At 50.7% G+C, this 16,083-nt stretch overlaps 1 long non-coding RNA gene across 2 annotated transcripts; it reads right to left on the bottom strand.

Annotated features, from left to right (window-relative positions):
* Positions 1 to 12,714: 12,714 nt before the first annotated feature.
* Positions 12,715 to 16,024, bottom strand: LOC145527343 (uncharacterized). 2 transcript variants are annotated; one of them, XR_014069694.1, is made up of 5 exons: positions 15,903 to 16,024; positions 14,766 to 14,958; positions 14,255 to 14,397; positions 13,323 to 13,446; positions 12,715 to 13,204 (listed from the first exon to the last, which is right to left on the bottom strand). It is a non-coding gene; the product is annotated as an uncharacterized LOC145527343 (long non-coding RNA). The 2 variants fall into 2 exon arrangements; XR_014069695.1 differs by lacking the exon at positions 15,903 to 16,024 and having other exon boundaries at positions 14,597 to 14,855.
* Positions 16,025 to 16,083: the final 59 nt, after the last annotated feature.

Raw genomic sequence — 16,083 nt, forward strand, 5'->3', positions numbered from 1 at the left:
AATTGCTGAGATTTTAGTACAGATGGCATTAAACCCATACATCAGTTTGGGGGAGAATTGACATCTTTACTCTGTCGTGTCTTCCAACTCAGGAATATACTGTGTCTTTATTTGTTTAAATCTTTTAAAGTTTCTTTTGTCAGCATTTTGTTATTTTCGGCATACAATTCATGTGCATATTTTGTTAGATTTGCACATAAGTATTGGAGGCTCTTTAAAACTGTAAATGGTATTATGGGTCCTGTTTACATAGGGTCCTGTTGCTTCCTTTCTGATCTGTGTAACGTTTGTGTCCTTTCCTTGGCTGTCATGCGACAACAGAGGTGGAAGCGGACACCCTCACCGTGCCGCAGAAAACTGAGAAGCACCCAGTCTCTTTCATTAGGTGTAATGTGAGCTGTTGGCGTCTTGTAGACAATTGTGTTAAGTTCAAGAAGTTCTTTTCTGCTCTTGACTTTCTGAGAAGTTTTTCATGAACTGACTGTGTTGAATTTTGACGCGTGTTTGGTGTGATTAAGTGGTTTGTATTCTTTCACCTTGTTCAAGCATGTTTGAACTGGCTTCTGTCTGAGTTTGGTATCTGGGTAACATGGGCTTTGTAAAATGAATTACAAGGTTCTCTCTTTTCTGTTTTCTGGAAGAGAGTGTGTAGAAGTGGTATTAATTCTTTTTTAGACATTTGGTAGAATTCATCAGTGAAATCATTTGAGCCTGAAGATTTCTGTTTGAGGGGAGTTTTAAATTGTGAATTTAATTTCTTAATCAATTATATGTCATTTTCAAATGATCTATTTTATGTCAGGTAAGTTTGTACTTTGTGAGGAGTGGATACATTCCATCTTAACTTTTCAATATATGTGACTAGGGTTGTTCATTGCATTCCCTTATCATTCTTTTCTATGGTGGCATATTCTATTAGTGGTATTCCCACAGAAGATTATCTAAAACATCTTTACTGCTGAACTTACCAGAATCCTCAATAATACAGGCTATCACCTGTCCCCTGTCCCTCTCACATAGTGTCACAGCCTTTCATGCTGCCCCTGCTCACACCCCCAAGTGCCTGGGGAAGGATACCTCACTGAGGGGGGGGCTCGGGAGCTGGAGACCCCCTCAGTGACTCAGTGTGCCTTCCGGACCCCAGTCCTGCTCGTGCTCCTGCTGGGGGAAGTAGCCCTTGGTCAGAACCAGACAGTGGACTGCCCCCTGACGTGCACGAGGAACCAGAACCGGCAGCCCCCACAGAGCAGGGACATCTTTGGCTCTCTGAGTTCCCCCCACTTAGAGCCTTTCTCCTCCGATCAGTCCATGGGTGAAAGGCATAAAAGGAGTTGGGGGGATCTGAACAAGCCAATTACTTTTATTTTTTAATCAATGTAATTGAGATATAATTTACTTACAGCGCAATTTATACTTTTTAATGTACAGTTCAATTACTCTGACAAATATATGCAACCCTATCTGGTTAAAAATTAAATTTCATTTCCCTAGAAATGTCTCTGTGTACCTTTGTGGAAAACACCTGACAGCCTCCACGGTAAATAATCAATTTTATGACTTCTCTCACTACAAATTAGTTCTGCCTATTCTAATTTCATATAAATGAAATCATATTTATGCATTCTTTGGTGTTTGGTTTCTATCATCACTCAGTGTAATGTTAGTGAGATGCATCCATGTTTGGTCTGTATCAGATAGTAATTCATTTTATTGTTGAAAAGTATTAGATTGTATGAATTTGCATTTTGTTTATCCGTTCCTTGCTGATGGGCCCTCGAGCCGGGGTGAATACAGCGGTCCTTCTAAGGATGGCAGGCAGAGTCAGACGTGGAGGAGAAGGTGCTGTGAGGGCGGAGGCTGGATCCGGGCGAGACGACCGAGGGGCCAGGAGGGCCCTGGGGGCTGGAGAGGCTGGAAAGTGGATCCCCCCCGAAGCCTGTGGGGAAGCGGCCCGCAGAGCCCTCCCATCGCACTATATAGCTGAAGTGCTCACAGCCACGGCTTCAGTCCAGAGAAACTGTACGTGCATGTCTCACTCAAAATGATCAGAGGATAAACTTGTACTGTTTTAAGCCACCAAGTTTGTGGGCTTTGTTGTAGCAGCCGCAGGAGACTAGTACAGCTTCCAGAAGCATCTGTGTGCCAGTCTTTGGGTTGACATACGCTTCACTTCCCTTGAATACCCAGGATGGAATGACTGGGTCGTATGGCAAGTGTATGTTACTTACAAGACTCTGCCAGACTGTCTTCCCAGATGTTTGCACTGCTTTACCTTCCACCAGCAACATACAAGAATCTGGTGATTTCTCCAAATGCAAGCCAACCCTTGGTGTGGTTGGTCTTGGGGTTCACTGTCCTAGTGAGTCCTTGAAGTGCCGTCTCACTGTAGTTGTCGTTCACACTTCCCTGATGGCAAATAATGTTGCGTTCCCCTTCAGTTCATCTTGTCTGTGCCTGTCATTTGTGTGAAGCATCTGTTTGAATCTTTTGCTCCTTTCTCATTAGACCTAAGAGAGGCCAGCACACGGTGGTTATTTCCTGCACCGCCATCATTCTCCGTGGTGGAAACGCCTCTGTCCCACTCCTCCCCTCCATCCGAACCACCTATCACATTCCTCCTTCTCTGAGACCCAAGTCCAGGGTCACTTTCTTTCCTGAGAATGTTTCCCCCAGAAGACGTAGTAACCTGATCACAGGGCTGCATGGCGAATGCAGGAGGAATGACTCTGAGGCTGTGACCAAGGGTGGAAGGTGGCAGTTGTCCCCTGGGGCAAGGCCACCCTGGTCTCCACTCTTCTTCCTTACTGTTTACTTCGGAACCCCTGCTGTTCCACCTACTGAAATCGGTTCCTGAGTAACTTGTTCCCAGTGAGCTGCCACCACCGTGCCCTAGAGCCCATCATTCCCTATGTGTCCAAGTTTTAGCCAGATAGTCCTTTTTAATAATTTTTATTTACTTACTTATGTTATTTATTTTTGGTTGTGCTGGGTCTTCATTGCTGCGCAGGCTTCTCACTGCAGGGGCTTCTCTTGTATCTTGGCTCTGGAGCCCAGGCTCGGTAGTTGTGACCCACGGGCCTAGTTGCTCTTCGGCCTGTGGGATCTTCCCAGATCAGGGATAGAACCTGTGTCTCCTGTATTGGATGGCGGATTCTTTACCACTGAGCCACAGGGAAGCCCCTGGATAGTGAAGGAAAGTTACATGGCTCAAAATAGCCTGGAGTTAAAACTCCCCTCCAGGTCCTTTGCATTCTATGCAAAGCAAAAAACCCTCTCACCCGAAGAAAAAAAATGGACATTAAGGTTGATTATGCCCGGCTCCCAGCCGGTCCAGCCTCTGGCCAGTCTCCCAGATTCCTTGCCCCAGCTGTTTAAGAGATAACTACTCCGAACAACCTTGGAGAAGAACAGGCCCCCTTAAGACAGTAGCTTTCCATATACATGCCTGTATATGCTTACTCTTTTTTGGGGTAAATGCGGCAGCTGGCTATCTGACTGCTGTGCCTTCTCACCTCATTAAAGGTGACCTGTTCCGGTAGAGTGCCTGTCTCGTTCTTTTTCCAGACCTCACCTTCTCTAACCCCCTTACCCTGCAGATGGTCCTTAAAATGACCACTTTCTCAAGGGGGTGTGTGTGCGTGCTCAGTTGTCTCAGTTGTGTCTGCTCTTTGCGACCCTGTGGACTGTAGCCCACCTGGCTCCTCTGTCCATGGGATTCTCCAGGAAAGAAGACCAGAATAGGTTGCATGCTTTTCTCCAGGGGATCTTTTTGACCCACTTCTCCTGCATTGCACGTGGATTCTTTACCAGCTGAGCCACTAGAGAAGCCCTTTCTCAAGAATATGTGCCTTAGATAAGAATAATATGAAGCCATAAAATGAAGGCTTGTTTAACAAGTGAATTCCCAGCTCTAGGACACATGGTGAATGAGATGTTGTGGATAAAATTGGGCGAATGAGCTGCTCTATCTGCCCAAAGGCCTTGAAACAAATAGAACTGTCATTCGGGCAGAGACACCCAGCCCCGAACTGCTCTGCTGGCGGTGACTCTCCCATCACTGTCCAAACCTTGGTTCTGTTCCCAAAGGATTTTTTTTCCTATTGCAACTCCACTGAGTTGGAAATTGTAAATGATACTGATGACTATAAATTTTAAGTTTTTCTTGGATATATGTTCAATTTACTGTTTGGAACAGACACACTCATCTCACACACTAGCAAAGTAATGCCAAAATTCTCCAAGCCAGGCTTCAACAGTACGTTAACCGAGAACTTCAGATATTCAAGCTGGATTTAGAAAAGCAGAGGAACCAGAGATCAAATTGTCAACATCCTTTGGATCATAGAAAAAGCAAGAGAATTCCAGAAAAACATCTACTTCTGCTTCATTGGCTATCCTAAAGCCTTTGACTGTGTAGATCACAACAAACTGGAAAATTCTTAAATAGATGGGGTTATCAGACCACCTTACATGCATCCTGAGATATCTGTATGCAGGTCAGGAACCAACAGTTAGAACCGGACATGGAACAACAGATGGGTTCCACATTGGGAAAGGAGTGGTCAAGGTTGTATATTGTCACCCTGCTTATTTAACTTATATGAAGAGTACATCATGTGAAATACAGGGCTGGATGAAGCACAAGCTGGAATCAAGATTTCCAGGAGAAATATCAGTAACCTCAGATATGCAGATGACACCACCCTCATGGCAGAAAGTGAGAGGAACTAAAGAGCCTCTTGATGAAAGTGAAAGAGGAGAGTGAAAAAGCTGGCTTAAAACTCAACATTCAGAAAACGAAGATCATGGCATCTGGTCCCATCACTCATGGCAAATAGATGGGGAAACAGTGACAGACTTTATTTTCTTGGGCTCTAAAATCACTACAGATGGTGACTGCAGCCATGAAATTAAAAAACACTTGCTCCTTGGAAGTAAAGCCATGACCAACGTAGACAGCATGTTAAAAAGCAGAGACGTTACTTTGCTGACAAAGGCCCGTGTAGTCAAGGCTCTGGTTTATCCAGTAGTCATGTATGGAGGTGAGAGTTGGACGGAGTGACTGAACTGAACTGATAAAGTTAAGTGCCGAGTCTCGTTGCCTGTGGTTTCCAGTAAAATCGTACTCGGGGGCTTGCTCTGGGCTAGAAGAGTTTTCAGCACTGGACAGCAGCCAGTGGGATGAAGTTTCCAGGGCTTGGAGGTGGAAAGGAGCAGCAGAGGATGTGTAAAGAGGAAGACGGGGACAGCGTTAACCTGAACAGGAAGAGGTGACCATGTCATCTCCTGGAGAAGGGCTGAAACAAGACCACCCACGAATGGTTGTTTCTAGTCCTTGGAAACTGTTATTTCTTAACTTCCATTATTTTCAGCCTTGTCACCACCATGTAATTAAGGAGAGCACCCCCTGGTCCCTGACTTGGCTGACATGAGGTTCTCCATGGTCTCCAGTGATTCCTCATCTTTTATTTTCCTCCAGCTCCGAACTGCAACCACACTCAGCGGTCTGCTGTCAGGCAGAGAACCTCCTGAAGCTGGAGAAAGAGGGAGGGGCCCCCTGACTGTGTTCCTCCTGTGCTGGCCGCTGACTCCCCTGACTCACTTTTCAGATTTATTGTGCTCTGGGATCCTTCCTTTAAGTGTATTTAATGTGATGTAAGATTGTCTTCATGACTTCAGTTAAAGTTACTGTAACTGTTTATAAAATGCATTACCCTTGCTCTACAAAGGTCCTGGCAGTCTCCACAAACCAGCATCTTGTCTAATGCTGTTAAAACAGTTCTGGAAAAAGTGGTAGAGAGGTTTGGATGTCCTGCTGTAGGTTTTTACATGTTCATGTGATGTCAGACCCTTGGAGAAATTCAACCTGGCACTGTGTGTGAATTACTTGTGATACTTAATTAGTATATTCAGTGTTCAGGACCAATGTATCTTGCAAATGATTACCAGCATCTTAGGGAAATAAAAGCAAAACAAAACGTAAACAATTACAATATGGTTAATGCAGCAGAGTTAGAAATAAAAGACAGACACTTGTTAGTAACGACATCCCCTGATGAGGACACCATTGCTGAGGCAGTGCGTCACCTCAGGCCCTGAATTTCCCAGTTAGAGCTGAGTGAGGCCAGGCCCCACACAGGTGCCCGTCTGGGGGGCTCCAAGACCGCGTGCAGCAGAGCAGCTTGGAGCGTTTCCTTACGGAGCACCAGCCAGTCAGGTAGCGAAGGGGTGTTACTGTAAAGTGAAATGTAGGTATGGGAAAGCAAAGTGAAGTGAAATATTATAACGTAAAGCTGTAAAGTGAAAAAGTGAAAGTGTTAGTCCCTCAGTCATGTCCATTTCTTTGCAACCCCATGGGCTGTAGCCCGCTGGCTCTTCTGTCCATGAAATTCTCCAGGCAGGAATACTGGAGTGGGTAGCCATTCCCTTACTCCAGGTAATCTTCCTGACCCATGGATCATACCCAGGTCTCCTGCATTGTAGACGGATTCTTTACCATCTGAGCCACAGGAGCAAATCAACACTGTGAGGAGGCCAGCATATGTATCCGGCTGCAGAAAACCCTGAGGACCACTGGCCCTGCAACAGCTTCTGATGAGCAGTGGGCCACTCCCTGGGCTGGTTGGTAAGAAGGGGATGGTTCTGTATTGAACACATGCCCTCATATCAGGGCACATGCAGGCTATTTTTAATTAATAAACTTTACTTTTTAGAGCAGTTTTAGGTTTGCAGAAAAATCAGGTAGAAAGTGTAAAGAATTCCTGTTCACCCCCTTTGTCACCCCCCCACCCCAAGTAGTTTGCCTGTTATTAACACTGTGCATTAGCATAGTACATGTGCTACAAGTGATGAACCAACGCCAATCCATCATTACTTACCAGACCCCACTGTTTGCATAAGGATTGAGTGTTGTGGTGTACATTCTGTGGTGGTGACAGGTGGGTTGTGGTGTACATTCTGTGGGTGTTGACAGGTGTGTAACGAGGCGTGTCCTCCATCTTGGTCACACTGAGCGGTTTCACTGCCCTGCACGCCCCTGTGCCCCACCCTGCTCCCCTCTCCTGCCCATGGACCCCTGGTCAGCTGTACTGTTTTGCTTTGTAACTTAGCATTTTTTGTTACAAAACTTAAGTTCTATAGTATACATTTTTAACACATCACATTCCACCTTCAGTGGGTATTATATAAATTCAGTGACAGCATGAGAACCTTATATTCTTATATACTTCTACTTTAACTCTCTTGGCTTTTAAAGTGAGGAGTAAGAAAGGGATGTTTTATTTCAACCACATCATTCTTCAGTCTTTCAGTTCCTTGTGTTGGTCTCATATTCCTTCTGGCAGAACTTCATTATTTATTATAGTGAAGTTCTCCTGCTGGTGAATTCTTTCAGCTTTTGTATGTCTGAAAATGTCTTTAATTTCATTGTTGAAAGATGGTTTTCAAGAGTATGAAATTCTGAGTTGACAGTTTTTTTCTTCTAGTAATTTGAAACCATCATCCCACTGTCTTTTGGCTTGCCTTGTTTCTGAAAATTAGTCGTATGTATTTCCTGTCTTTATTCTTTGAATGTAATATATCGTATTTCCCCTCTCTGACTGCTTTGAAGACTTTCCTCATCCCTGGTTAGCCTACTCCCCAGATGTAGATTTCTGTGTGTGTGTGTGTGTGTGTGTTTGAAATTCATTGACCTTCTTGGATCTGTGAGATGAGTTTTCAGCAAATTTGGGGAATACCTTCTTCACATTTCTTTCTGCTCTTCCTCCTTCCACATTTCCTCTCTCCTTTTGGACTTCTCAGGCTGCGTATATGTTTTTTGCTGTTGTTCGCAGTTTCTGAGATATGGCTGGATATGGCCACAGATCTCAAGGTGGTGTTTTCAGTGAGTTTGAGCATGTTGATCACAAAATCTCATGAAATACCTGATGAAATAGTCATTAAATAACTCCTCAATATATGTGTATCTCTTCTATGATAACCGAGGTTTATATAAAGCGTTTATATAAAGAGTTATAAGGAAGAAGCAAACTGATGGGTGAGAGGATGTGCAATTCAGAAAAAATAGTCTTTGTCAGAAGTCATCCGGTGAATCTGAACCAGACACACTTTTCTCTCTGTTTCCCTGGGGATGTGCAGGCCTGGTCAGGTCACCTGGTGAATCTGAACCAGACACACTTTCCTCTCTATTTCCCTGGGGATGTGCAGGCCTGGTCAGGTCACCTGGTGAATCTAAACCAGGCACGGTTTCCTCTCGATTTCCCTGGGTATGTGCAGGCATGGTCAGGTCACCTGGTGAATCTAAACCAGGCACGCTTTCCTCTCTATTTCCCTGGGGATGTGCAGGCCTGGTCAGGTCACCTGGTGAATCTAAACCAGACACACTTTCCTCTCTATTTCCCTGGGGATGTGCAGGCCTGGTCAGGTCACCTGGTGAATCTAAACCAGACACACTTTCCTCTCTATTTCCCTGGGGATGTGCAGGCCTGGTCAGGTCACCTGGTGAATCTAAACCAGGCACACTTTCCTCTCTGTTTCCCTGAGGATGTGCAGGCCTGGTCAAGAAGACAGCGAAGGAGAGCAGGAAGGGTCCACTCCTGTGATGTGGGCCATGAGCAGAAGACCAGCCCACAGCAATGGTCTGGTGGGGTGGGGTGAGGTCTCAGAGACCTGTCTCCACCGCAGGCCTGGCAGACCCGCCACACTGGTCACTTCTATTCCTCTGGGTGAAGAATGATGGTGCCTAAGCCTGGCTGCCCCTGCAGAGCCGACCCGTGAGGAGCATGGGGGCTCCAAACAGGACAGAGTTAGTCAGCCCTCCCAGGAGTGGTGCGTGGGGAGTCTCCCTCTGGGGAAGGCGCGCACCCTGTAGGAAATGTGGTGATTCCCAAAGGGTGGTGAGGGGGTCCTCCCCACAGGGGGCTTCTGTCCTGGAGCACTGACAGAAGTCGTGTCTTCAGGAATGACGTGCCCTCAGCAGTGTGAGCGCCTGCTCTGTGCTCCCTGACTTGACTTTATACGGTGACTGTTTCTGTGTCATTAAACATTTGCACAAATCATCATTTCAGATGCTTTGTGGCCTCACTGTAATTTATGTAACCGTTTTCCTCTAGGCTGTTTCTATGTAACTCCATTTAAATATTTCATGAAAGCATCACTAATAATTTTTGAAGGAAACAGTATAATCATTGTGGGCTGAGATATAAATATTTTCATGGTTCTTAATGAATGTGCCTATTTGTTTCTTGGAAAGATTATAGAAATGTACTGACACTCTTAGCAACAGCTGCAGGTGTCCCTGCCTCACAGGACTGTCTCTGGAATTTAGTGTTAAAATGCATATTTTTAGCTGAGGTTTGGCTTTCTTTTTCCTCTCACTGTAAGTGTTCAGGGGCCATTTTGCCTGGGGTCTGGGACTGAGATGAAACTCTGACCTAGATTTTGATAATTGTCATAACTATTTCCACCCACGTTTCCTAATATCCGTACATATTTGTCCACAGTGGCACATCCTACATGGCCAACCTGAGTTGACCCTTGGGAAGCTAGACGGCACTGACTCCATAGTGGCAAGTGTTCTGTGGGCCTGGAAAAACTCACCCCTCTGTTCCACCTTTATTAGCTATGTTGTTACCCGTGGCATTCCCAGAGCTTGGGAACTGTATCTTTGAACTTGTAGGAAACCCAGGCAGAGTATCTTGGATGCAGGTCCTCAAGAATCCCTTGTCCTCCCATCTTGCATCTCCAGATGCTTTTCACAGGGTCTTGGCTCCACTGGGGTTTTCTGAGAGTAGATGCTGTATGTTCGGTGTCAGCATCTTAGGGCCACCAGAACTCCAGGAAGGAAAGTGGCAGGACCCTGCATCCATGGGGCTCTTGGAGCTGTGAACTCCCCAAGGATGGGGCTGCGGGACAGGTGCCCTGCTCTTCTGGAACAGGCTGGGGATGATGGCAGGCACCCACGAACTGCCTGTACGGTCAGGCTCTGCGCATATCACGCACTTATCCTTCTAAAACCTTTTACACCGGTGCCATTTATCTGCAGTTTACAAGTTAGTATGAGAGGCACAAGAACTTAAGCAGCTCACCCAAGGTCACACAGCTGCCAGCGGTGGACCTCGGGTTCAAACCAGACAGCTAGCCCACAGTATTCATGCTCACAACCCCCACACCATTCTGCCACCTGATGGCCGGTGTTTGGAATTGGCAGCTCCCTCTGTTCTGCATTCCCTCGGTTGATCCTTAAAACAACTCTGCAAAGCCAAGGGGACAGAAGCTATCACCCCCGCCCCCAGCCTGAGAAACTGGGTTAGCTTCACCCCTCAGGATGGGATTTGAACTCATTTCTTTTTCTGACACCTGACCCCAAACCTGAGCTCTTTCTTCTGAACCACGGCTTTCGGGGGCGCTCTCTGCCTGCCTGAGGTAACAGCGGTTGTTCTGTCTGAAGCTGACCACCACAGTCCATCCATCTGAGGTGGGCTGGCGGCACCCCTGGAGTCTGTGGAGCCCCCGCCCATGGCGGGGACCGGGCGGTTCATCTGCTCCTTCTCCAGCACCCTCCTCCTGTAGGAATGGAGGTGCTCACATAACATGCAGATGAGGCCGGCGAGGGGTGACGGGGAAAGAATAGCAACATTACCCTAATGGCTGTGAGATAAAAGCTAATCACGGAGGAAATCTACCCTGAAATCAGCTGGAGGCTCCACCTTCCCTGGCACCTTCCCAGGCCTGCTCCGCCCTTGCCCGCCCTGGAGCCCAGGGCTCTGCGGGAACGATGCCCGGGGCTGGGAGCAGGGACCAGACCCTGGTCTTGGGAGGGCTCCACGCGGGGTTAAGTCCGCATCAGCCTCCAACGTGCCTCCTGCTGCAGAGCTTTTCAGAGCCAAGGCCCCTTGAGGAGACCCTCATCGCCCATAACTACAGGGAAAGCTCTAAGTCAGGTATTTCCTCTTCTCCTGTTGGGGGCCAAGATATGTCTGCTTTTGTCTGGAAGCTCAGGACCCCAAGCCACGCCGTGGCCCTTGTCTAGACAGACCCTGCTCCTCTCCCACCTGGTGCGAGGGTCACAGTGTCCCCTCTCTGCGCCTTCCCGGGTTTCTCCCACCCGCGGCTAAGGCCCCTCCCACCCGAATCTAAGGCCCCTCCCTCCATAGTCTAAGGGGGACCCCTCCCTTCATAGTCTAAGGCCCCCCTCTCTCCATAGTCTAAGGGGGACCCCTCCCTCCATAGTCTAAGGCTCCTCCTTCCATAGTCTGAGGGGGACCCCTCTCTCCATAGTCTAAGGGGGACCCCTCCCTCCATAGTCTAAGGCTCCTCCTTCCATAGTCTGAGGGGGACCCCTCCCTCCATGGTCTAAGGCCCCCCCTCCCTCCATAGTCTAAGGCCCCCCTCTCTCCATAGTCTAAGGGGGACCCCTCCCTCCATAGTCTAAGGCTCCTCCTTCCATAGTCTGAGGGGGACCCCTCCTTCCATAGTCTAAGGCCCCCCCTCCCTCCATAGTCTGAGGCCCCCCCTCCCTCCATAGTCTAAGGCCCCCCTCTCTCCATAGTCTAAGGGGGACCCCTCCCTCCATAGTCTAAGGCTCCTCCTTCCATAGTCTGAGGGGGACCCCTCCCTCCATAGTCTAAGGCCCCCCCTCCCTCCATAGTCTAAGGGCCCCCCTCCCTCCATAGTCGAAGGCCCCCTCCACCAATGTCTAGGGGTCCCCACCTGCAGCTAGCCGCCCCCCACCTGCGTCAGAGCACGGCTGGGACAGCTCACAGTGTGTCCCCCCTGCTTGGAGACACACAGGTGGGGCTCCCTTGAGGAGGAGGAGCCCTCTGTCTCTTATTCCCTGGTCCTCACACAGCAGCTGGGAAGAGCCTCCCCCTGAAGCTCCCGGCCCTGCCCTGTGGATTCATGTGGTTTCCTGGCCACCCCTGTCCTGCTCTGAGCTCTGGGCATCAGGCAAGGTCCAGCGAAGGCAGAGCACGGATGCTCACCCCCGGACGGGTGACCCTCCTGCTGCTTCCCCCTGAGGCCACCGCGTGGGGGCTGGGACCTGGGACCTGGAGGACTGTAGGTCCCTCTGTCCAGTGTCCTGGTCCCGGGCGCTGGCTCTCCCTGCTTCCTGCCTTCGTCCTTTCTAGAGCTGAGATTTCTTGTCCCACATCAATCTCCGCTTAGCACCTTTGTTTCTTTTTATCTAATTGGCTCTTCGTGGCACCTTGTGAAGCAATCTGTAAACTGTCCTCACGAGGACCTCAAGTAGGAGGCCCATGGCTCCTAAGGGACTGTTTCCCTTTTGTGAGAATGAGGTGTGGGAAGCAGGCAGGGGTCAGAGGGTCAAAGGGAAGTGAAAGTCGCTCAGTCGATTCCGACTCTTTGGGACCCCATGGACTGTACAGTCCATGGAATTCTCCAGGCCGCAACACTGGAGTGGGCTGCCGTTCCTTTCTCCAGGGGATCTTCCCAACCCATAGCTGGAACACAGGTCTCCCACGTTGCAGGTGGATTTCTTTACCAGCTGAGCCACCAGGGAAGCCATCACTGACCACTGAGAAATACTGACCATCTTTGGGAAGGCCAGTGCGCTGGGCTGATTTGAGAAGCAGTTCCCTGGGTCCCCCAGGGTGGGACCTTCCCCAGCTCAGCCTCCGGAGCAAAAAAGGGCTTCGCTTGGTGCACCCCGCCACCCCGGGGCCCCCGGCTCCCACTTGGCAGTAGCACTGGATCTGAGTATCCTTTTATTTTTATTTCAGAAGCCTCTGTTTTACAAGCTTTCAACTTCTGGTAATGTGTTCATAAAACAGTTCCAGCACGGGGCCGCGACAATTCAATTAACACTTAATGGGGCTTTAAAGCTGAGGAAGTTGTAGCCCCTAGAGCCCTTGTGGTCCTTCTGATCAAGGGCCCCGCCCGTCGGGAGCCGGCCTCCGCTCAGCGAGCGCAAGTCCTGGCTGAAAACCGGGAAAAGCCCGAGAGGGCGGTGCTGGGAGGTGGAGCGCCCGGCGGCTCTGCGCTCGCCTCCTTCCTGAGGCGGAACCACCGCAGAGCCGCCGCCGTCGGCCGCACAGACGCCCCCTAGTGGGGGCCGCCCTCCCGTGCGGGGTGGTCTTGGGTGAGCTCCGGTCCTGCCCCAGGCAGGCGCCTCTCGGGAAGAGGCTGGACTGGGCATTCGGGGGGACGTGGACAGACAGCTGAGTGACTGGGCCGCGGTGTCGTCCTGTCAAGGAGGGAATGACCCTGGGGGTCGTAGAAACGAGAAGGCGCCCCCACCCTCAGTCTCAGGGTCACGTGGACGTTTTCAGGGGGTGGCTACAGGGCGAAGTCGCTGTTCTTACCGCTCAGACTAAGAAAAATCGTGAGTAGTGTGTCCAGGGGATCTTCCGGAACCCGGGGATCCAGCCCGCGCGTCTTCTGCATTGCAGGCAAATTCTTTACTGTCTGAGCCACCAGGGAAGCCCCCTTGAGCCAAAGGACACAGAAAGAAATTAATCCCTGGGGCAGAGGGCAGCTCCAGGCAGTCTCTGCGGCAGATGTGGTGTTTTCAGGCAGCGCCTCAAACTTTGAGCAAATCCCTTCATCCCCTTCTCTCTCGCCCTTTCACTCCTTCCAGAATTGTTACAAAGCTGTTGTTTATCAGCTTGGCTCTGCCCCGACCTTCTCAGACCTTTGCGGGTGGGGGGTGGAAATTGCCCTTCCTTGCGAAGTTTCTTGCAGCAAAAGTCCTCATCGGTCCCGGGGACCAAGGGGTGTGGGGGTCAGGAGCGTGGGGCCGGGGGAGATTGGTCTGCACAGAAGGGTCCGCAGCCCTCCGGCTGGCGCCGCCTCCATCCAGGAGGGGAGTGTGGCTGGTGTCCCCCTGCCCCTGCCGTGGGCCGCGCCTCCTGTGAGCCGCGGGGCTGCTGCTTTTCAGGGTCACTGGCCAGCTTCCCCTGCCTCAGGCTCTTCGCCTGCCTCAGGCCCTCCCGGCCTAACTACCACCCCCACTCCCCACCCCAGGACTCGGGCTGTGGTGTGGTGGGCTGCCTGGGACGCGGCAGGAGGGCTGTGGGCTGTGGCACCACTGGGCCGCCCGGGTCTCTGTGACTCTGACGCGGGTGGCATCAGCCCGGGGTGGTGCGCACCCAGACGCAGTCGGGCGGGGACACGCTCTGTGCCTGTGGATCCCACCCTAGAGGGAGAGACAGGAGAGGACCAGACCCTCCCCCCGCCCCCCCCTTTGGGGCTCGCAGCCTGTCCGCTCGGGGTCACGTGCCCCAGCACTGTGCACCTGCCGGCCCCCCAGGCACGTGGTCATCCAGACTGAGGAGGGAGGCTCCCGCAGGGAAGGCGGGAGCAGCCTGGACTCATCGCACAGGGTGCCTTCAGATGGGCCCTGACTGCACCTGCAGGGTCAGTTCTATCCAGTACCACCTCGAAAGAGAAAGTAAGACATGGCTTTCAGAGTGCAGGTTACAGCCCACGAGACCACCGCCCCGCTCCTTCTCCCTGTATATCTTGGGCTCCTCAGTACCCCCTTCTAGCCCTGAGCTGCCTCCTCGCAGACCCCTGCTCTGTCTCTGGTCCTGCCCAGCCCCCACTGTGCTAGAGAGACCCCAGCACCGCCTTCTACCCTGTGCTGAGGGTGCAGGTCCGCCTGACGACCTCACAGACAAGTCAGGGATCTGAGTCCACCAGGGACAGCCTGGGGCCCCGCGGGGCGTTGCCGAGGATGATTCAGATGAGATCAGGGACTCCCCGGCTCCACTGGGCCTCAGGGTCATCGGAGAAGATTTATATACCTGTACTCAGGCTTCACCCTGGAAAATTCTGGTCAGAAGGTAGGAGGTGTAATTCATAGGCCTGTTTACAGAAATCCATAGGTGATTTTGCTGCACCAAGTGTGAAAGCCACGGGATCATTGGAAATTGTATTGAAATTAAGATTGTGTCCTTCGAGGGCTGGCCAGGTCTAGAGTCGCCTCAGTGAGCTGACCTAAAAACACAGGGTGTGACTGTATTTCTAGTTCTTCCTGGAATCAGTGTGGGCTCGGGGAGCCTGGAGGCTCTCCATGGTCCAGAAGGTCCCTTCTATCAGCTCAGTTTTACTCATGTGAGCGCAGGACACAGGTGTGCAAAAAAAAAAAATCACTTGCTTCCACATGTGCCCTTTCAGCTAGAATGTCATGACTCTCAAGGACTTGGAAACCAAAGTCACCTTGGGTGGCCTTCCCTCCAGTCCCTGCCGTGATGCTGACGAAGTAGCCCCGGCATCTTCCCCACGTGGCACTTTCAGTCCCCTGATCAGAGAACTGGACCATAAACAAAGCTGAGTGCCGAAGAATTGATGCTTTTGAACTGTGGTGTTGGAGAAGACTCTTGAGAGTCCCTTGGACTGCAAGGAGAGCCAACCCGTCCATCCTAAAGGAGATCAGTCCTGAATATTCACTGGAAGGACTGATGGGGAAGCTTAAACTCCAATACTTGGGCCACCTGATGTGAAGAGTGGACTCATTAGAAAAGACCCTGATGCTGGGAAGGATTGAGGGCAGGAGGAGAAAGGGATGACAGAGGATGAGATGATTGGATGGCATCACCGACTAATGGACAGGAGTTTGAGCAAACTCCGGAAGTTGGTGATGAACAGGGAGGCCTGGCCTGCTGCAGTCCATGGGGTTGCAAAGAGTTGGACATGACTGAGCAGCTGAACTGAACTGATCTGAGCACCTGAGGTGTCCATGTAGTGGTGAACCTGGCGCTCTGGGGACCCAGCACAGGCTCTCCAGGAGACGCCTTAGTTCCCGTCCTTGGATCTGTGGACCAGACCTTCCATCGTCCTGTCTGCCATCCTGCCTGTCATGGTGGCTGTTACCCTTGAGGACTGTGTGATGCCTTCAGGAAGTCACGTAAGCCTGTGTGGCTGGGGGAGGCGCATCCTACCCTCGCTCTCCTGCCGCTGGTGCAGCAGGGGCCAAGATGTTGTGCGTGTCCTGGTTGATGGAGCAAAAGGTACCATCACCCAGGAAACTGTCAGAGACCTCTCTGCACCCAGGGCGAGTTCTGAGGCATGGAAAATCCATTCTGCAGAGCCTCCTTGGCCCCAGGGCCCCTGGGGAATCCA

Source organism: Giraffa tippelskirchi, chromosome 11, assembly GCF_054371585.1.
Source record: "Giraffa tippelskirchi isolate mGirTip1 chromosome 11, T2T-mGirTip1v1.2.pri, whole genome shotgun sequence".
Lineage (NCBI taxonomy): Eukaryota > Metazoa > Chordata > Mammalia > Artiodactyla > Giraffidae > Giraffa > Giraffa tippelskirchi.